This window comes from Trichomycterus rosablanca, chromosome 6 (genome assembly GCF_030014385.1).
Source record: "Trichomycterus rosablanca isolate fTriRos1 chromosome 6, fTriRos1.hap1, whole genome shotgun sequence".
Lineage (NCBI taxonomy): Eukaryota > Metazoa > Chordata > Actinopteri > Siluriformes > Trichomycteridae > Trichomycterus > Trichomycterus rosablanca.
Genome location: NC_085993.1, coordinates 26,188,879 through 26,211,174, shown reverse-complemented (window position 1 = coordinate 26,211,174; position 22,296 = coordinate 26,188,879). Strand labels below are relative to the sequence as shown.

At 36.4% G+C, this 22,296-nt stretch overlaps 1 long non-coding RNA gene across 1 annotated transcript; it reads right to left on the bottom strand.

The window, feature by feature from the left end:
• Positions 1-2,307: 2,307 nt before the first annotated feature.
• Positions 2,308-2,938, bottom strand: LOC134316411 (uncharacterized). Its single transcript, XR_010013092.1, has 2 exons — positions 2,807-2,938; positions 2,308-2,576 (listed from the first exon to the last, which is right to left on the bottom strand). It is a non-coding gene; the product is annotated as an uncharacterized LOC134316411 (long non-coding RNA).
• Between the last annotated feature and the right edge of the window lie 19,358 nt (positions 2,939-22,296).

Sequence of the window (22,296 nt, the reverse complement as noted above, 5' to 3'; positions counted from 1 at the left end):
AAAAAAATGATGAACAGTATTAATACACTTCTTTGAGCATGTATGAGGCGAAAAAAGCATTTTGTAATGTCATTATAACAAATAATTAGTGACGCTAGAAAACTTTTTTGCACTGCAATGCTGTGTTTGCAGGCCTCTTTAACCTTTTCTGTTGTTAAATATGCAGTGTGAAATAACACACATTTTTAAAAACTTTTTTGAGCTTGTATGATGCTTAAAAACATTTTGTAATGTCATTATTAACAAGATAATAGTATTGCTACAGACACTAAAGTATGGCGCCACATCAATGTCAAAACTAGCGGGCGCAAATTTTAACATTTCGCGTGTGTAAATATTCCTCTCGCGAGTGCAAATGTGAAACTCGCGAGCACAAAAAGAAGAATTGCGTGCGCACTGATCATAAAATCGCTCTCAAACTGTCTTTTTCACTCTCGAATGTTGTTTTTCTGCTCGATTTCATTGTTGTGCAAATTGCGCTCGGCTGCTCTTTCTGCGCGAGAGCAGCTTTTGCGCTCGAGTTTTCAAAGGGCGGTTTTGACAGTTTGGGGGCGGAGTCAGGGCCGGCTCTATCAACGAATGCTATTGGCTCTTTGCATGCAAGCTCTGTGACGTGTTTCCGTTTAGCCTTAGTCGGACAGTCTGGTGTGTGAGAACCCCGGTAAAATTCTAAACACAACATGTCGTATGCGTTTTAAAATGAGTAAGAAGGTTTTGCGTTTTCAAACACAAGATCGAGGTGGATCGGAAAATTCTCAGGGTTCATGTTGAACGCTGCATTCGACGGGTGAAAGAGCATAAGTTGCTCGACAGAGTGATTGCTATGTTTGTTTACTGTGTTTTGCCTGCATGTGAACTATCGGATTGGACCACTTGACAAGGCATGAAGCTAAACACTCGCCTTTATCTGCAATTTTTTTTAAAGAACGTGTACATTTAAATATTGTAAATATATATTATAGTTTATACTCTATTTCTGTGTTTAAACAAAAGCATAAAAAAACATTAAAAGCCTCTTTATTATGTAAACATACCTTTTATATCTACACTCTTTGATTATTTTATCAGTTCTACAATTACAGACTGTAGTTCATCTGTTTCTCTCTATACTGTGTTAGCCTCCTTTCTGTTCTTAATAATCAGGACCACCACAGAGCAGGTATTATTTAGGTGGTGGATGATTCTCAGCACTGCAGTGACACTGACATGGTGGTGGTGTGTTAGTGTGTGTTGTGCTGGTATGAGTGGATCAGATAAAGCAGCGCTGCTGGAGTTTTTTAATATCATGTCCACTTACTGTCCACTCTATTAGACAATCCTACCTAGTTGGTCCACCTTCGCTCATCTATTGCTGCTGTTTGAGTTAGTCATCTTCTAGACCTTCATCAGTGGTCACAGGACACTGCCCACGGGGCACTGTATTTATCGTCTTATTTACTCATACCAGCACAACACACACTAACACACCACCACCATGTCAGTGTCACTGAAGTGCTGAGAATGATCCACCACCTAAATAATACCTGCTCTGTGGGGGTCCTGACCATTGAAGAACAGGGTGAAAGGGGGCTAACAAAGCATACAGAGAAACAGATTACAGTCAGTAATTGTAGAACTACAAAGTGCTTCTATATGGTAAGTGGAGCTGATAAAATGGACAGTGAGTGTAGAAACAAGGAGGTGGTTTTAATGCTATGGCTGATCAGTGACAGATAGATGGATGGATAGATAGATATCAGAAGAAACAGTAAATGAGCTGGTGTTTCAATACTTGTCCATATTGAGTGTGTAAAACATTTTATCTCCACCTTTGCCGTTTCTCACGTTTTGTGAATCTGGCAGTTGTTTAGCATTTAATTCATGATGAATAGACCACTTGAATGGTGTTAAAGACTTGAAATAAAATCTTTTTACATTTAACTGTAAATGAAAGTCATTTTTTCTCTTTTGTAACATGATACAAGGTTTGGAATTGAACAGCATACAGTATATATTTAATAGCCCATTGCTGCCAGCTTGACACTGATAAATTCTGTAATGATTATGTCTTGATAACCTGCCGTAAGAAACATAAGAATAAAAAAACAAAGTTTATCCTCACATTTACTACAAAAATGTTTTTTGGAGAAAGACATGTTAATACTGTAACATCAAATTAATCAATTGACATGAAAATTTTAAGGTCTGACATATAACATTTGATAATAAATAAAAGATAACTCATTAATATATTGGCAAACAAAACTTTTTACACTTAATCAAAAGATTGAGGGTAAATTGGTAATATATCCAGTCAGATATGTTAAGTTTGTTTTATGTTTTATTAGGAATTTAAAGTCATGTTTTACACTTTGGTTACATTCATGACAGAAACGGTAGTTACTCATTACACAAGATTCATCAGTTCAATTCATCAGTTTTAATATCAAACACAGTCATGGACAATTTAGTGTCTCCAATTCACCTCACTTACACACTTCTGGACTGTGGGAGGAAACAGGAGCACCCGGAGGAAACCCACATGGATACAGGGAGAACATGAAAACTCCACACAGAAAGAACCCAGACCGCTCCACCTGAGAATTTAACACACATACATTATATATACATATACCTGACACTGTGCAGGGAGAAGATGCATCAAAATGAAATTGTAATGGTATGCTTCAAAGCTAACTAAAACATGAATCTCAATAATGGTCTGTCAAGCTAGATGTAGTGTTTGTCTAGTCTAGCAAAACAACCACTAACCAGTTTACAACTAGCCTACTTGCATGGTTAAGGAAATGTTTGCAAACGTACTTACCTTCGTATTTGTCAATGTAGCTGGAGTTGTACATTTAAAATCGTTCACTGTCAGACGAGGTTAATCTTGAAGACAACAAGTGTAAAAGAGAGCCATGCCCAGAGCGGTAGAGAGAACAGAGTGGCGACACACCCATAGGGATCCGTTGAAAAGGGGGCGGGACATTTTTTCTGCGCAGCTTCCGGGTTATGGAGCTCTGTATAGTTCCAAACAACCCATAGAGCCCCATTCATTTCCACTACTTATCAAACATTTTTAGCTGTATGTTGCTTTGTTTTAAAAAAATTATCAATTTAATGTCATTAATATACTTAATACTGTTATTGTTTAGCATTTGCTCAGCACTAAATGTTACATGTTTATTTTAATTAATAGGTATAACCGAATTTAGATTAGTCAGTTAAGCTTAATTAATGACACTAGAGTCTTTTTACCTAAAATGAGTTGATTAATCCAGAGTCTTGTTACAGAAATGATCATAAAACATTAGAGCCATAATAAATCATGCTACTTTTACTTTCATACATAAGTACATTTGAAGGTAAATACTTTAGTACTTTACTCAAGTGGAGGTAAAGAGTATTTTTACTTTTACTACTACTTTTACTGGAGTAATATTTTACCTTGGATATCTCTACTTTAACTCAACTAAATGGTTTGTGTACCTTGTCCACCACTTACATTAGACAAAATGAACTAGTGCACATTCATAATGAATTCATTAATGTATTACATGTAGGAATCAATTATTAATCACTCATGAAATAAAACATGAGTGAATGCTATTTCATGTACCTGCACTATAATGTAAACCTTATGAATCCAGCACATGACTTAGTGTTTAGCCAAAATGATTATTATTATGAATCCTCAGGAAAGTGAAGGGAGATTAGTTTATGCAAAAAACAAAACATAAAAAAACTTTAATGTCTATACTGTATATTGTCTCTAGTACTACTTAATGATATCGCATTATGTAATGTATGCTAATATAATGTACTGTGTGTTAACAAGAACGACCTATTAACAAGTCATTATAAACATCAATCTTCCACTTTATATACCAAATTGACATTAAAGCAGATGCAGTAAATGTAAACGCAGTTGAAAATACCCAGAAATTGTACAAATGTTTATTATTTGCCATTTAATATTTCATTTACTGCTGCCTGTCCCATATGAGAACATGACAGCGCCGGGTTACATGAACCACGTGACCGCGTAGCGGCGAGATCAAGGAGTGTCGCAACTCTCTCTATCTACGGCTCTGGCCATGCCTAACGATATCTGCTTGTTGACGATCGGCGTCTGAATACCGGAAGTAAGGCGTGCATTCGCTGATAGAGCCGGCCCTGACTCCGCCCCCAAACTGTCAAAACCGCCCCTTTCAAAACTCGAGCGCAAAACCTGCTCTCGCGCAGAAAGAGCAGCCGAGCGCAATTTGCTTTCGCGCGCGAGCACAACAATGAAATCGAGCAGAAAAACAACATTCGAGAGTGAAAAAGACAGTTTGAGAGCGATTTTATGATCAGTGCGCACGCAATTCTTCTTTTTGTGCTCGCGAATTTCACATTTGCACTCGCGAGAGGAATATTTACGCACGCGAAATGTTAAAAGTTGCGCCCCCTAGTTTTGACATTGATGTGGCGCCATACTAAAGCACTACAGTAATGTGCTTGAATGCTTCTGTGAGCTTGTTTGACGCTAAAACTGCAGAGTGAAATAAAACCTTAAGCAAAGTAATTTGAAAGAACAAAATAAACTAAACACTGATAAGCTATATTTAAACACTTATTTAAATTGAGAATAAATAAGGCTAAAAAATAATTTTGTAATGTAATAATTAACAAATCATTTGTAATTCTTAAAACCACTACAGCAATACAGTACTAGGACAGAAGAGCGTCTTTGAGTTTGTCTGACGCTTAAACTGCAGTGTGAAATAACACTTTCAGCCAAGTAATCCGAATGTATAAAATAAACAAAACACTGATGAATTGAATTTAAACACTTCTTTGAGCTGGTATGTGGCTGAACAAGCATTTTGTAATTATCTCTTCTTTGAGCTTGTATGAGGCTGAAATTGTTTTTGTAATGTTATTAATAACAAAAAAAAGTAATTCCCCAAACACTAAAGCCCTTCAGTAGTGTGCTTGAAAGCTTCTGTGAGCTTGCCTGACGCTAAAACTGCAGTGTGAAATTAGAACTTCAGCAAAGTTAAACAAAGTTACAAAATGAACAAAACATTGATAAACTGTACTTAAACACTCCTCGAGGCTTACAAAGCATTTTATAATGTCATTATTCACAAATTATTAGTAATGCTCAAAAACACAAAAGCACTACAGAACTGTTCCTGAAGCGCTTCTTCGAGCTTGTCTGAAGGTAAAACTGCAGTGTAAACTAACATCTTCAGCAAAGTAATATGAATGTACAAAATAAAAAAAACTGATTAACTGTATTTAAAAAGTTTTTTGAGCTTGCATGAGGCTTAAAAAACATTTTGTAATGTCATTATTAACAAATTATTAGTAATGCTTTGAAACAATATAGTACTACAGCACTGTGCTTGAAATATTCTTTGAGCTCGTCTGAGGCAAAAACTGTATTATGAAATAAGACCTTCAGCAAAGTAATACGAATTTACAAAATAAACAAAAAACTCATGAAATGTATTTAAAAACTTCTTTGAGATGTGCTTGGAGGATTGAGGCCTTGAGCTTGTCTGACACCAAAACTGCAGTGTGAAATAACACTTTCAGAAATGTAATATGAATGTACAAAATATACAAAACACTGTGTGAATGGAAATTTTATATTCTATTAGTTATTTGCATTAAACTCATAAGTTTCTGCTTTCTTAGTTCAATTAGCAGAGGTAGAAGAGACTTTTGGAAGGTTTCTTAAGGGCAGAGATATGTTGACCTTGGCATGGGCTTTTTACTTCCGTGGGAATGCATGGGTGTTAGGATTGTGTGTGCGGGGGTGCACGCAGGGTTTTGATACAGGTGCATTCTTGTGGAAGTACGCCATGTTTATAACAAACTGACTATTCTTGTAGGATGATAAACAAGTTTAGTGTGGAAGGTTGACCTTGAGCTGGGTTGCTGAGAAGAGTTAGCCTGAAGGGGCAGTAAATATAAATATATAAATACTGCAACAAGGCAGACAGTAGTCGCCCTTTCTCTCCTGTAAAGGCATGAGTGCATTTGCATTGAGATTGGCCCTCAGCTGAGTAATAAATTGATTATTTGCTTTTATCATTATCCCAGTTGTCTGTGTCAATCTTTAAGGGTTATTTTGAATTCCCACAACAGCTGATAAACTGTTCTTGAACACATTTTGGAGCTTGAATGAGGCTGAAAAAGCATTTTGTTATATCATTATTAAAAAAGTATTAGTAATGCTCATAAACACTACAGCACTAGCACTGTGCCTGACACGATTCCTAGAGCTTGTCTGATGCTAAAATTGCCTTGTAAAATAAAACATTTCAGCAAAGTAAAATGATTAGACAAAATAAACAAAACACTGATGAACTGTACTTAAACACATCTTTGACATTGAATGAATTTAAAAAAGCATTTTGTAATGTCATTATAAACAAAATAATAGTAATGTCCAAAACACTAAAGCACTTCAGAACTGTGTTTGAAGGATTCTTTGAGCTTGTCTGACGCTAAAACTGCATTGTGAAATGACACCTTAAACAAAGTAAAACAAAATGTACAAAATAAACAAAAACACTGATGAACTGTACTTAAACACTTCTTTGAATTTTTATTAAGCTGACAAAGCATTTTCCACTGTCATTATTACCAAATTATTACATTACTGTGCTTGAAAGCTTCTTTGAGCTTGTCTAACGCTAAAACTGCAGTGTGAAATAACACCTTCAGCAAAGAGTAACGACGTTACAATAAAAAAACACTGATGAACTGTATTGAAACACTAATTTGAACTATAATGAGGCTTAAAAGCATTTTGTGAGCTTCTTTAAGCTTCTTTGACAATAAAACTACAGTGTGAAAAACACCTTAAGCAAATTGAAACGAAGTTAGAAAAATAAACAAAACACTGATGAAATGTATTGAAAAACTTACTTGAATTTTTTGAATTGAGGCTTAAAAAGCATTTTGTAATGTCATTATAACAAATAATTAGTGATGCTAGAACTTTTTTGCACTGCAGTGCTGTGCTTGCAGGCCTCTTTGACCTTTTCTGTTGTTCAATCTGCAGTGTGAAATAACACAAATTTTTTCTTTGAGCTGGTATGTGGCTGAACAAGCATTTTGTAATTCTCTCTTCTTTGAGCTTGTATGAGGCTGAAATTTTTCTTTGTAATGTTATTAATAACAAAAAATAGTAATTCCCCAAACACTAAAGCACTACAGTAGTCTGCTTGTCTGACGCTAAAACTGCAGTGTGTAAGACCTTCAGCAAAGTAAAACAAAGTTACAAAATAAACATTGATAAACTGTACTTAAACACTCCTTGAGGCTTACAAAACATTTTATAATGTAATTATTAACAAATTATTAGTAATGCTCAAAAACACAACAGCACTGCAGTACTGTTCCTGAAGCGCTTCTTCGAGCTTGTCTGAAGCTAAAACTGCAGTGTATACTAACATCTTCAGCAAAGTAATATGAATGTACAAAATAAAAAAACTGATTAACTGTATTTAAAAAGTTTTTTGAGCTTGCATGAGGCTTAAAAAACATTTTGTAATGTCATTATTAACAAATTAGTAAGTCATTCTTTGAAACAATATAGTACTACAGCACTGTGCTTGAAATATTCTTTGAGCTCGTCTGAGGCAAAAACTGTAGTATGAAATAAGACCTTCAGCAAAGTAATACGAATTTATAAAATCAACAAAAAACTGATGAATTGTATGTAAACACTTCTTTGAGATGTGCTTGGAGGATTGAGGCTTTGAGCTTGTCTGACACCAAAACTGCAGTGTGAAATAACACCTTCAGCAATGTAATATGAATGTACAAAATATACAAAACACTGATGAACTGTTCTTGAACACTTTTTTGAGCTTGAATGAGACTGAAAAAGCATTTTGTTATGTCAAGTATTAGTAATGCTCATAAACACTACAGCACTAGCACTGTGCCTGAAGCGATTCCTAGAGCTTGTCTGACGCTAAAATTGTGAAATTAAACATTTCAGCAACGTAAAATGATTACAAAGTGCTTTTTTAAAGTCATTCAAGGTCAAAGATGTGTTTAAGTACAGTTCATCAGTGTTTTGTTTATTTTGTCTAATGTCATTATAAACAAAATTATAGTAATGTCCAAAACACTAAAGCACTTCAGAACTGTGTTTGAAGGATTCTTTGAGCTTGTCTGACGCTAAAACTGCATTGTGAAATGACACCTTAAACAAAGTAAAACAAAGTTTACAAAATAAACAAAACACTGATGAACTGTACTTAAACACTTCTTTGAATTTGTATTGAGCTGACAAAGCATTTTCCACTGTCATTATTACCAAATTATTACATTACTGTGCTTGAAGGCTTCTTTGAGCTTGTTTAACACTAAAACTGCAGTGTGAAATAACACCTTAAACAAAGAGTAACGAAGTTACAAAATAAAAAAAATAAACACTGATGAACTGTATTGAAACACTAATTCGAATTTTAATGAGGCTTAAAAGCATTTTGTGAGCTTCTTTGAGCTTCTTTGACAATAAAACTACAGTGTGAAAAAACGCCTTAAGCAAATTGAAATGTTAGAAAAATTGAAAAGTTAGAAAAATAAACAAAACACTGATGAACTGTATTGAAAAACTAATTTGAATTTTTATGAGGCTTAAATAGCATTTTGTAATGTCATTATTACCAAATTATTAATAATGCTCAAAAACACTATAGCACAAAGGTACTGTGCTTGATTCGCTTCTTTGAGCTTCTCTGACGCTAAAACTGCAGGGTGAAATAACACCTTCAGCAAAATGAAAAGTTACAAAATAAACAAAACACTGATGAACTGTATTAAAAAACCCTTATTTGAGTTTGTATGAGGCTGAAAAAGAATTTTGTAATGTAATTATTAACAAATTATTAGTAATGCTTAAAAACACTAAAGCACTAAAGTACTGTGCTTAAAGGCTTATTTGAAAACGTCAGTGTGAAATTACACGTTCAGCAAAGTAGTACAAAGTACATTTAGTAATTGAATTATATAACAAATTGTTAGTAACGATTAAAAACACTATAGCACTGCATTTCTGTTCTTGAAGGATTCTTTGAGCTTGTCTGACGCTAAAACTGCAGTGTGAAATTACACCTTTAGCAAAGTAATATGAATGTACAAAATAAACAAAACACTGATTAACTGTATTTAAACACTTCTTTGAGCGTATATGAAGCTGAAAAAGCATTGTGTAATGTCATTATCAGCAAATTATTAGTAATGCTAAAAACACTATGGCACTACAGTACTGTGCTTGGATGATTGATTCTTTGAGCTTTTCTGACGCTAAAACTGCCATGTAAAAAACAATGTTATTCATTTGTTAATCAACAAAACATTGATGAACTGCTGAAAGTGTTAATATACACTGCAATTTTAGCGTACTTGAAGCGCTTCTTTGAGCTTGTCTGACGCAAAATCTGCAGTGTATATTAACACTTTTAGCAATGTAATACGAATGTACAAAATAAACTAAACTTCTATGAATTGTATTTAAACACTTTTTTGAGCTTGTATGTGGCTGAAAAAGCATTTTGTAATGGTATTATTAACAAATTAGTAATGCTCAAAAACACTACAGTACTGTGCCTGAAACGCTTCTTTGAGTTTGTCTGACGCTAAAACTGCAATGTGAAATAACACCTTCAGCTAAGTAATCCGAATGTACAAAATAAACAAAATTTAAATGAACTGTATTTAAATACTTCTTTAAGATTGTATGTGGCTGAAAAATAATTTTGTAATGTTATTAATAACAAATTATTATTAATGCTCAAAAACTTTTTTTGCACTATAATACTGTGCTTGAAAGCTTATTTGAGCTTGTTTGACGATAAACTGCACTGTGACATAACACCTTCAACAAGGTAATACGAATATACAAAATAAAGAAAACACTGATGAACTGTTCTTAAACACTTCTTGGAGCTTGTATGAGGCTGATAAAGCATTGTGTTATTTCTTTATTTGCAAATTATAAGTGATGCTCAAAAACACTATATCACTACAGTACTGTGCTAAAAGAATTGATTCTTTGAGCTTGTCTGACGCATATACTGCAGTGTGAAATAACACCATCAGCTAAGTGATCCGAATGTACAAAATAAACAAAACACTGATGAACTGTATTAAACGAAAACTTCTTTGAGTTTGTATGTGGCTGAAATGTGGCATTTTGTAATAACATTATTAACAAATCAATAGTAATGCTTAAAAACACTACAACACTACAGTACTGTGCTTGAAGGATTCTTTGAGCTTGTCTGACGCTAAAATGAAGTGTGAAATTACACCTTTTGCAAAGTATTATGAATGTACAAAATAAAAATTAACTCATATGAACTGAATTCAAAAACTTCTTTGAACTTGTATGAAAATGGAAAATAATTTTGTAATGTCATTACTAACAAATCTTTGGTAATACTCAAAAACTCTCCAGCACTACAGTACTTTGCCTGAAGCGATTCCTTGAGCTTGTCTGACGCTAACACTGCAGTGTGAAATTAAACCTTCAGCAATGTAAGACGATCGTACAAAATAAACAGAACACTGATGAACTGTATTTAAACATTTACTTGAACTTGTATGAGGCTGAAAAGGCATTTTGTAATGTCATTATTAACAAATTATCAGTAATGCTCAAAAACTTTTTTGTACCACAGTATTGTGCTTGAAAACTTCTTTGAGCTTGTCTGTCGCTAAAACTGCAGTGTGAAATTACACCATCAGCAAAGTAAAACGAATGTTCAAAATAAAGAAAACACTGATGAACTGTCACTTTTAGCTAAGTAAGCAGAATGTAAATAAACAAAACACTTATGAATTGTATTTAAAGACTTTTGAGAGCTTGTATGAAGCTGAAAAAGCATTTTGTAATGTAATTATTAACACATTTTTGGTAATGCTCAATAACACTACAGCACTTCAGTACTTTTCCTGAAGCGCTTCCTTGAGCTTGTCTGACGCTAAAACTGCCATGTGAAATAACATCTTCAGCAAAGTAATATCAATGTACAAAATAAACAAAAACGATGAACAGTATTTACACACTTTTTTGAGCTTGTATGAGGCTGAACAAGCATTTTGTAATGTCATTATTACCAATTTATTACTAATGCTCAAAAACCTTCTTTGAGCTTGTTTGACGCTTAAACTGCAGTGTGAAATTACACCTTCAGCAAAGTAATACGAAGTAACAGAATAAAGAAAACACTGATAAACTGTATTTAAAAACTTCTTTGAGCTTGTGTGAGGCTGAAATGCATTTTGTAATTTCATTGTTAACAAATTATTGGTATTGCTCAAACTGTGCTTGAAGGATTGATTCATTGAGCTTGTCTGATGCCAAAACTGCAGTGTGAAATAAACCCTTCAGTAAAGTAATACGAATGAACAAAATAAACCAAATACTGTTGAAATAAATTTAAACACTTCTTTGAGCTTGTATGAGGCTGAAAAGGCATTTTGTAATTTCATTAATAACAAATTATTAGTTATTAGCCCAAAAATATTAAAGCACTAAAGTGCTGTGCGTGAAGGCTTCTTTGAGCTTGTCTGACGCTAAAACTGCAGTGTGGAATAAAACATTCAGCAAAGAAATACGAATGTATAAAATATACAAAACAGTGATGAATTGTATTTAAACACTTTTTTGAGCATGTATAAGGCTAAAAAAGCATTTTGTAATTTTATTATTAGCCAATTATTAGTAATGCTCAAAAACACTACAGAACTACAGAACTGTGCCTCTTTGAGTTTGTCTGACTCCTAAACTGCAGTGTATATTAACACGAATGTAGTGTATATTAATTCGAATACAAAATAAACAAAAAACGATAAACTGTATTCAAACACTTCCTTGAGCTTGTATGAGGCTGAAAAAGCATTTTGTGATGTCATTATTAACAAAATACTATGCCAAAAACGTTTTTGCACAATAGTAGTGTGCTTGAAGGCTTCTTTGAGCTTCTCTGAAGCTTAAATTGCAGTGTGAAAAAACACCTTCAGCAAAAGTAATACGAATGTACAACATAAACAAAACACCGATGGACTGTATTTAAACACTTGTTTGAGCTTTTTTGAAGGTGAACAAACATTTTGTTATTTCATTATTAACAAATTATTAGTAATGCTCAAAAACTTTTTTGAGCTACAGTACTTTGCCTGAAGGCTTCTTTGATCTTGACTAATGCTAAAAATGCAGTGTGAAATAACACCTTCAACAAAGTGTAACGAAGTTACAAAATAAAAAAAAACCTAATAAACTGTATTGAAACACTTATTTGAATTTTTATGAAGCTTAAAAAGCATTTTGTGAGCTTCTTTGAGCTTGTCTAACGCTAAAATTACATGGTGAAATAACACCTTCAGCAAAGTGAAACGAAGTTACAAAACAGTTAAAACACTGACAAACTATATTAAAACACGTATTTGAATTTTTATGAGGCTTATAAAGCATTTTGTAATGTAATTATTACCAAATTATTAGTAATGATCAAAACACTATAGCACTAAATTACTGTGCTTGATTTGCTTCTTTGAGCTTGTCTGACGCTAAAACTGCAGTGTGAAATAGCATCTTCAGCAAAGTAATATGAATGTACAAAATAAACAAACCCCTGATTAACTGCATTTAAACACTTCTTTGAGCTTGTTTGAAGCTGAAAAAGCGTTTTGTAATGTTATTATTAACAAAATAATAGTAATGCCCAAAACACTAAGGCACTACAGTACTGTGCTTGAAAGCTTGTCTGACGCTAAAACTGCAGTGTGAAATAGTAGATTCAGCAAAGTAATATGAAAGTACAAAACAAAACACTGATAAACTGTATTTAAACATTTATTTGAGCTTTTATGAGGCTGAAAAAGCACTTTCTAATTTCATTATTAACAAATTATTAGTAATACTCAAAAACTTTTTTGCATTATAGTACTGTGCCTGAAGCGCTTCTTTAAGCTTGACGCTTGAACTGCAGTGTACAGTATATTAACACCTTAAGCAAAGTAATACAAATGTACAAAATAAACAAAAAACGAAAAACTGTATTTAAACACTTCTTTGAGCTTGTATGAGGCTTTAGAAGCATTTTGTAATGTCATTATAACAAATTATGAGTAATGCTCAAAAACTTTTTTCCACTAAAGTACTGTGTGAAATAACACCTTCAGCAAAATATTATGAATGTACAAAATAAACAAAGCACTGATGAACTGTATTTAAACACTTCCTTGAGCTTATGTGAGGCTTAAAAAGCATTTTATAATGTTATTATTAGGCTGTATCCCAGCTAACAATTTTTGGTTCCCAGAACGTTCTAGGAACGTTAGTTTTTGGTTCCCAGAACGTTCTGGGAACGGATCATTTTGGTTGCCCTTTGGTTCCCCAGGAAAGTTTTCTTTACGGAAATAGAACGTTCCCGTTTGGTTGTGCATTATAGCTCTGGGAACGTTCCCCTAACGTTCCCGTAACCTTAAAATTATTGAAACCTTTAAGGGAACCTTGTACTAACCTTTAAATTATTGAAAACTTTAGACAAGAAAACCTCACTAGAAATTCTTCAGTAAAAGTTACTTTGCTACACACTGCTTCAAGTATATTTTAATAGCTGTATCTTAGTAGATTTTACTTAAACATTGCAGCACTAAAAGCATTAAAACATGGCTTATAAAATGCTATATTATATATTATTCAAATGATATATATTATTAAAATGCGATATTATAAAATGCAAAATAATTTTACATTATTCAATTCAACATCAATGATTACCATATACAAGAACCACTATAACAGACAGACAACATTTTTTGTCAAACTTTTTTATTTGTTTTGCTCAATTAATGGAAATGCATTTTTTACTTACAGTTCAGTGGACAAAATGTCTTTCAAACAGCGTGCTTTCTAGTCTCACTTGCTACACAAAAGTAAAAAACGTTACTGGAACGATACTTTATACACATAAGAAATAAAACCTTATACAAGCTTTAACTGACGTTCTCTGTTAGTTCTCATAAAACCATGAGAGAACGTTAGGTTTCATAATTTTATAGTTGGTACTTGTAAGTAAAGGTTGATGTACACGGACCGTCTCAAGCAAAAGGCTGCTTTTTTGGTAAGTTCCTACTAAAAAACTTTAAAGATCATAAGAAAACCTTCCGGGAACGTTACTGGAACGTTACTTTAAACAGATAAGAAAGAAAACCTTAAGGCAACTTTTAGATAACGTTCTCTGTTAGTTTTCATAAAAACATGAGAGGACGTTAGGTTTCATAGTTCCCGGAACGTTCCGGGAACAGCGCTGATTTTTTTTTACGAAAATAGAACGTTACCATAACGTTATGGGATGGTCCCCTAAAAATAACCATAGGGGAACCAAAATCTAACGTTACGGGAACGTTCTGTGTTAGCTGGGATGAGGCTTCAAAAGTATTTTGTAATGTCATTATAACAAATTATGAGTAATGCTCAAAAACAAACAAAACACTGTATCTAAACACTTCATTGAGCTTGTGTAAGGCTTAAAAAGCATTTTATAATGTCATTATTAACAAATGATTGGTAATGCTCAAAAGCACAATAGAACTACATTACTGTGCCTGAAGCGCTTCTTTGAGCTTGTCTGACGCTAAAAATGCAGTGTATACTAACACCTTCAACAAAGTAATACGAATGTACAAAATAAACAAAAATGTGATGAACTGTATTTAAACACTTCTTTGAGTTTGTATTAGGCTGAAAAACATTTTGTAATGTCATTATTAATAAAATACCATTTTTGAGCTTGTCTGACACTAAAACTGCAGTGTGAAATAACATCGTCAGCAAAGTCCAACAAATTTACAAACTAAACAAAACACTGATGAACTGTATATAAAAAATTCTTTGAGTTTGTTTGAGGATTAAAAAGCATTTTTTCATGTCATCATTAGCAAATTACTAAACCCTATAGCACTACAGTATTGTGCTTGAAGGATTCTTTGAGCTAGGCTGACGCTAAAAATGCAGTGTGAAAACGAATGCACAAAATAAACCAAAATGAACTGTATTTAAACACTTCTTTGAGCTTGTATGACGCTGAAAAAGCATTTTGTAATTTCATTATTAACAAAATAATAGCAATGCCCAAAAACACTAAAGCACTGCAGTACTGTGCAGAAGTCCCAGAGAGGGGTCATTTAACATTTCTACCTTTGGAACCCAGAGACGGGTCGAATGACCTGAAGGATTTTAGCTAACATCCTATAATCACCGTCTTTTGTTCTGCAAATAAGGCCATTACTGTCGCACCACAGGAGGTTGTTGTTTTCCATTGAGTTTAGCCATTTAGTTTCTAGTTAGTTCTATTCAGTTTATTGTATTTAATAATATAAAGACTATACATATTGTATTTAGTTTAGTTTTATTTGAGCAAAAAAGCACTGAAACAATGAATCATTTTTTATATATTTTAAATAGAGAATTAGAAATTTTAGAGCAAGGTACAGCTGTGAGTAATGACCAGAAGCATTTGTGTCTAAGTCAAGAGGACTGAAATTTCAGTGTGAAAAATATACAAAAGAACAACTGTTATTTGTTTCCATGCTTTTTATTTTTGTTATAAAAATAATAAAAAAAATACAAGGAATAAAACAATTCCACACATATTTACAATAGGCTGCAGTGGGGGGCTGCGTGTGTGTGTGTGTGAGTGGCATGTCCTTCTTGTGTGACTAGCATTTCAGCACTCACTCAGCAGTCTGTCTGCACTGTCGGAACATACCTGGCACTGCCTGGGTATGTCCCTGGTACATTTGCCACACGTGTATTTGTAGCAGTCAACACATCTCTCAGTTGCACAATTGTTCGTGCATCGATGGTTGACCTGACACTTCGCCCTTTTGCCAGGGCTGGGTGTGGAAGGTTGTTGCCGAAGGAGTTTCTCCTTGCGTGCCTTCTTTTCACTCACATGAGAGTCACCTAACTCTTTTGCAAGCTCAACCAGGAAGTCCACCCGTCTCTCCTGCACCCCAGTGCATGCCTGATAAAGAACATGCGCATTCAGTGCTGCCATGTCAATCATGTTGTAGAACACGGCGACTGGCCATCTCCGTGTTCCTGCACGCATGCTGTACTCCCGCACCATTTGGTCCATTACATCCACACCGCACTTTGTGTGGTTGTATTGTGTGACCGTGTTTGGCTTCCTTTTGTTGGTATCCTCAGTCTCAACCACGCTGTGCATGCTGCTGAGAATGTAGACGGCCTTCTTTCGTTTGGGTGCATACACTGTCAGTGTGGCACCAGTGGTTGAAAACACCTGAGTGGTGAATTCAGTGTGGTCCATCTGTCTAGCGGATTGAGGAATTTCCCGGCGACTCTTGTTGACTGTGCCGAGGATAGTGGTTTTCCGGCTAATCAGTCGTTGTGCAAGTGACAATGATGTAAAGAAATTGTCCGTGGTTACAGTTCTGCCCTTGTCCATGAATGGTTCCATCAGCCTCATCACTACAGTTTCGGACAGTCTCTCCCCGCTGGGACGACTGGGGTCCTTGCCAAGATATGGGAGGACATTACAGATGTACTTTGATTTCAAGTCGCAAGCCACCCAAAACTTGATGCCAAACTTGTCTGGTTTTGTTGCAATGTATTGCAGAAAACAGCAGCGAGTCTTTGACGGGAAAAGCTGTTCATCAATAGTGATGTGTCGACCAGGGTTGTAGGATGCGATGCAGTTATCCCCCACAGCACAAAAGGCTGCATGCAAATTTGCCAAGGTGTTAGCAACCTTATGCATATCCCCTCATAAATAAATTCTTTTAGAAAAACTTGAAAACTTGAAACAGATTGTATGTTTTGCAAACTATATGTACATTTGGCAAAATGACCTGGATAATGCAGCACAACATCACGGATCAGCAGCAAAAGGTCACATCTCTCCCAAAACACTTCATGTGTGCTTCAAAACAAAATGTGTGTTTTATACAAATTGTCAGTTCCCTCAAAATGCAAAGTCTCTTGACCTGTGTTTCACATGGTGTTTTGAGGATGTCATCTCGTTTAGAAATTGATTTTTTAGGTAAAATTTATTGATTTATATGGTAAAACTTTTTGACTTGTAACTGTACTTAAAAAGCTGACTTTTGGATGGAAAAAGCCATTACATAATGTCTGGCTAATTCTCTGTACAGAACATTTAGGAACAGGGAACTGAAACTGATCTTTGTGAAGACCCAGGACTCTGTGTCTTGCCAAAATGTACAGGGGTACAGAAAAAGATTTTGTATGCTTCAGCATTTTGTGCAAAAGACAGCGCACACACATAAGCATTTTTGACGTGATCAGGAATTAATGAAGGTATAAAACTAAAGAGTGACCAGAGGTGGGGGCTCTTTTTGCTTTTTTCCTCTCTGGCGCTTCGCTTCTTGCTTTGAACTTTTCTCTCCTGAGAAGCTTCAGAAGACTCGTCTGGATCCGAAGGAAGACTTAGACGTAAACTTACTTATATTCATATTAATAAATCATCATTATTATTTGACTTAATCTTGAATTTTGGTATTTTTTGTCATTGACACCCAAAAAAGTAAAAGATCTGTCTTTAAGGCCATTGGCTCAGAAAGGCCAGGTTTTTAGTCCTTTTCAAGTATTAGACAGACGTTAGTGTGAATTCAGCTCTACTCCCCCCTGCAGATTCCTCAGGCAATGGCCACATTTACAAATGAAAGGATGCTAATTGGAGCCATCAGAGTCGTCAGTTCGGACTAAGGGTCATTTGACCCTCTTTCGGGACTTCAGGGGGGAGCTCGAAATTTCTGGGACTTCTAGTGTTAAAGGCTTTCTTTGAGCCTGTCTGACACTAAAACTGCAGTGTGAAATTACACGTTCAGCAAAGTAAAACGAATGTACAACACTGATGAATCGTTTTTAAACACTTCTTTGAGCTTGTATGAGGCTGAAAAAGCATTTTTTAAATCTCATTATTAGTAAATTATTAGTAATGCTCAAAAACACTATAGCACTACAGTATTGTGCTTGAAGCGCTTTTTGAGCTTGTTTGACGCTAAAACTGCAGTGGGAAATAACACCTTCAGCAAAGTAAAATAAATTTACAAACTAAACAAAACACTGAAGAACTGTATATAAACACTTTTTTGAGTTTGTTTGAGGATGAAAAAGCATTTTGTCATGTCATTATTAGCAAATCATTAGTGATGCTCAAAAACACTTTCGCACTACAGTATTGTGCTTAAAGGCTTCTTTGAGCTTGTTTGATGCTAGAACTGCAGTGTGAAATAACACCTTCAGCAAAGTAAAACAAATTTACAAACTTAACAAATTACTGATGGACTGTATTGTAACACTTTTTTGAGTTTGTTTGAATCGGAAAAAACATTTTGTAATGTCAATATTACCAAATTATTAGTAATGCTCAACAACACAGTACTGTGCTTGAAGCGCTTCGTTGAGCTTTTCTGACGCTAAAACTTCAGTGAAATAAGACCTTTAGCAAAGTAATATGAATGCATTGTAGCGTCCGCCACTGGGGGGCCGGAACGGGCTTCACCCAGAAGGACTTGCAGCCATGGTATCCAGACTTACCGTAGCCGTGTAACCCAGTGTTGGGGATGGTGTGGCTGCGCTAAGGGCTGGATAAGTAGCTGTTAATTTGTGTATTTGTTATATGAATGTCTATGTGCATGAATGAGTGATTGTCCTAACCATTGATGGAGCTGTTGATGACAGATCGCTCACGGCTCGACGTCTTCGGATCGGTGTGGTGTTCCAGTAGGCCAGGCGCAGTAGTGGGCGTAACAGCGGCTCGGCAGCGAAATGGGGTGTGGTGCGGACATGGAGCCACCCAGTGCACGCTGGTGAGTAGGTCACCGAGACGGTTGACCTTTGGGGAGGGGGCTTAATAGCGTCCGCCACTGGGGGGCCGGAACGGGCTTTACGCAGAAGGACTTGCGGCCGTGGTATCCAGACTTACCGTAGCCGTGTAGCTCAGTGTTGGGGATGGTGTGGCTGCACTAAGGGCTGGATAAGTAGCTGTTTGTATGTGTGTTTGTTGTATGAATGTCTATGTGCATGAATGAGTGTCTGTCCAAACCATTGCGGGAGCTGTTCTAGACGCCACAGTATAAAAAACACTGATGAACTGTATTTAAACACTTCTTTGAGCTTGTATGAGGCTGACAAAGCATTTTGTAATGTCATTATTAACAAAATACTAATAATGCCCAAAAACACTAAAACACTGTAGTAGTAAATATCATACACTATCTGTCAAAATATGATTTATGACCCTGATTTATGACCTCCCCTCTGCCCCCACCTCAGTGAGCGACAGGCTAGTTTGATTGACAGGTCATGTTGACTGACATGCCATGGGTCCCACAGACCCCCCCCCCCCACACACACACACAGACCCTCCCACCCTAGCCCACACACACACACACACACACACACACCCCAATGTTTCTAACAACAAAGGTTTTATGACAAACCCCATGCTTTGACAATGTACTGTATATACTGTAGTATTTAAGCATTCACACACTGTTGGATTTCTAAGACAAATGCTTTAAAATGTCTACCGTGTGTGTAAATCAGCCGCTTTTTAGATATTCTACAGTTACACCAACTGTTAGTTCTAGTGATCGTGAAAACAATTTGGTTTTTGCACCAAGAAAGAAGAGTTGTGTCAAAGCATATGACAGTAGTCATCGCGACCACATTAAGGAAGTTAAAATTAACCTATTTGATACTCGGGCTTATGACGTTTGTGGGTTGGACAAAGAGTATCACTGCCTACCCGCTTTCTCTGTTACAAGAAACATCCACCACATTCACGGAGTAGAACATCAAGACGGAGTCATCACGCAGGTCAACATGTTTGAGGATTTTCTTCCAGCAGACCATCCCGACAACCAGGGGTGCAACTACATACTTTCTGAGGTGTTTGCAAACATAGACCGCGCCACATTGTTTTCAATTGAGATCACTGCTAACTGGGTCAAGCGATCATTGCTCATACTCGAACGAAGGTATGTTTTGATGAGCTTCAGCTTGCTAAATGATCTCTCGGCAGATGCAACGGTCAGAGGCATGGTCAGGAATACTCTAAGGGCTACTGTCAAATTTGGAAACACCAAATCAAGATTCTCCTTTATGAGGAAATTTAACTTCTGTAGAGCATTGTAACCCTTCAGTAGACGGCTTGCTGGGTATATTTCTTGAATGATATCTCTTGAAACATCACAGGTAGTCAGGGCAACTTTAGCTTCACCAAAAAGCTTACATGCAAAACAATAGACTCTGTTAGTACTTTTGGAATACAGTAACCAATCCCGTTCCACTTTCTCTCCATTAGACAGTAAACGAAAACAGTATGCTTTGGAAAAACGCCTTTTACTCTTATCTGATCTTGGATATGGTCCATCAGAACATTTCTGTGGGCCATTCTCAACCATGTACTGCCTAAATGAGTCGCTCATTTCATGTGGTGAAGGCCATTCAGATGGATCTTCTGAGTAAGGCCTTGTCCCAGCCCTCTCCTCTGCAGCTCTCTGCTCCTCTCCCTCATCTGCACCTCTCTGTTCCACCTCCTCCTCATCATCATCATCTGGACTTCTCTGCTTCTCTCCCTCATCTGCACCTCTCTGTTCCACCTCTTCCTCCTCATCATCTGGACTTCTCTGCTCCTCTCCCTCATCTGCACCTTTCTGTTCCACCTCTTCCTCCTCATCATCTGGACTTCTCTGCTCCTCTCCCTCATATCTGCACCTTTCTGTTCCACCTCTTCCTCCTCATCATCTGGACTTCTCTGCTCCTCTCCCTCATCTGCACCTCTCTGTTCCACATTCTCCTCTGTGGTGATTGGCTTGCCATGTTTCCCTGCACTAGTTTTCCCAAAAAAGGACACAGTGAAAAATGGTCATCAGAAAGTCAAACCATACTGGGCATATAGGTTTTTGTGGCCTGCCTAATGTATTTATTCCTGCCTGATGTCATCTCTTGTCTCCTCTACAGCAGATGCCATCATCGACCTCATGTCTGTCTCCAGATATCTGTTTTTGAATAAAACTGAGCAGAATCAGGATCTCAGGATGATCTCTTCCCTTCAAAACACTTGCTTAGGAGTCTCCAAATCATTTTACATATAGCTGTCACTAGAAGTGTGGATATTTGATTGTTTCTTTGTGTCTCTGTAAAATTCTGTCTAGTAGAATATCAGTTATGTAATATAAAAACAGCGTTGGCAACCCGTGTTCTATAATTTATTAGTTTTATGATTCACCATCTACTTACTTACTTGTTATGATCTGTTATATTGTAAATACAGCACCTGTCCTTTTAAGCTAACCTGAATGTTTACAAGCCTGCTCTTAACAAACTGACATAATAAACTGACCGACCTGCTGTCTTTTAACCACTTTGAGAAGCTTTTCTTCATCCCCACAAACTCCTTTTCCCTCTCCCTCTTCCGTTTTCTGTTTTGTGCCCCGGAGAGCTTTTTTTTCTGCCCCTCCATCTCTTACACACTGCAGGTGCGCCACGACGGGAAAAAAAAACACACGCCTGGGCGAGTTCTCTACGGGGCGCGTTCTCAAGCGCCTGTGTTTGGGAGGAAGTGACTGGAGGGTAGAGGGGAAGGAGTGGATGGGCGCCTGATTAGTGCTGTGCTTCTGTTTTTTGATATGTATTATCATACACGAACAAACAGCTCTTACAGAAAATGCTGACAAGAAATAATTTTCCGGCATCGATTTGGCGCCCCCTCTGGTGCAGCGCTCCTATGCTTTGCATACGCTGCATACCCCCTTTTTGCGCCACTGCCGACAACCATGGGGCCGAATGGTGTGGAAAATATCAAAGGCCGGGCCTTGAATACGAGCCGATCGACATGGAGCTGTGAACTACAGCTATGATGAATCAACGGTGTTCAACACCTTGTCAGACGACTGCTCACTTGACCAGTTTGGCGTCCATCTTGGAAATATGAATATGACATACCTATCGCCGTCGGTTTTTTCACCAGATCCATTGGAGGGGTCGGCATCTAGACATCAGAAGTTACCAGATGGTAATGAAGATAGCGAAACAATTGTTGATACTCTTGAAGCGAAAGCTATAGCTGAGCCAATCGATGATGTGGATGGACAAGTATGCAGTACTGCATTAAAACTAATAAAGTCAGCCGTTGTTGTAATCCTGCAACACATAATAGACAACAAACTGAAGGAAACATGTCTCGGTTGTGAAGTGAATCACCCCAGTCAACTTCGACATTCGTGTCTGTTTGA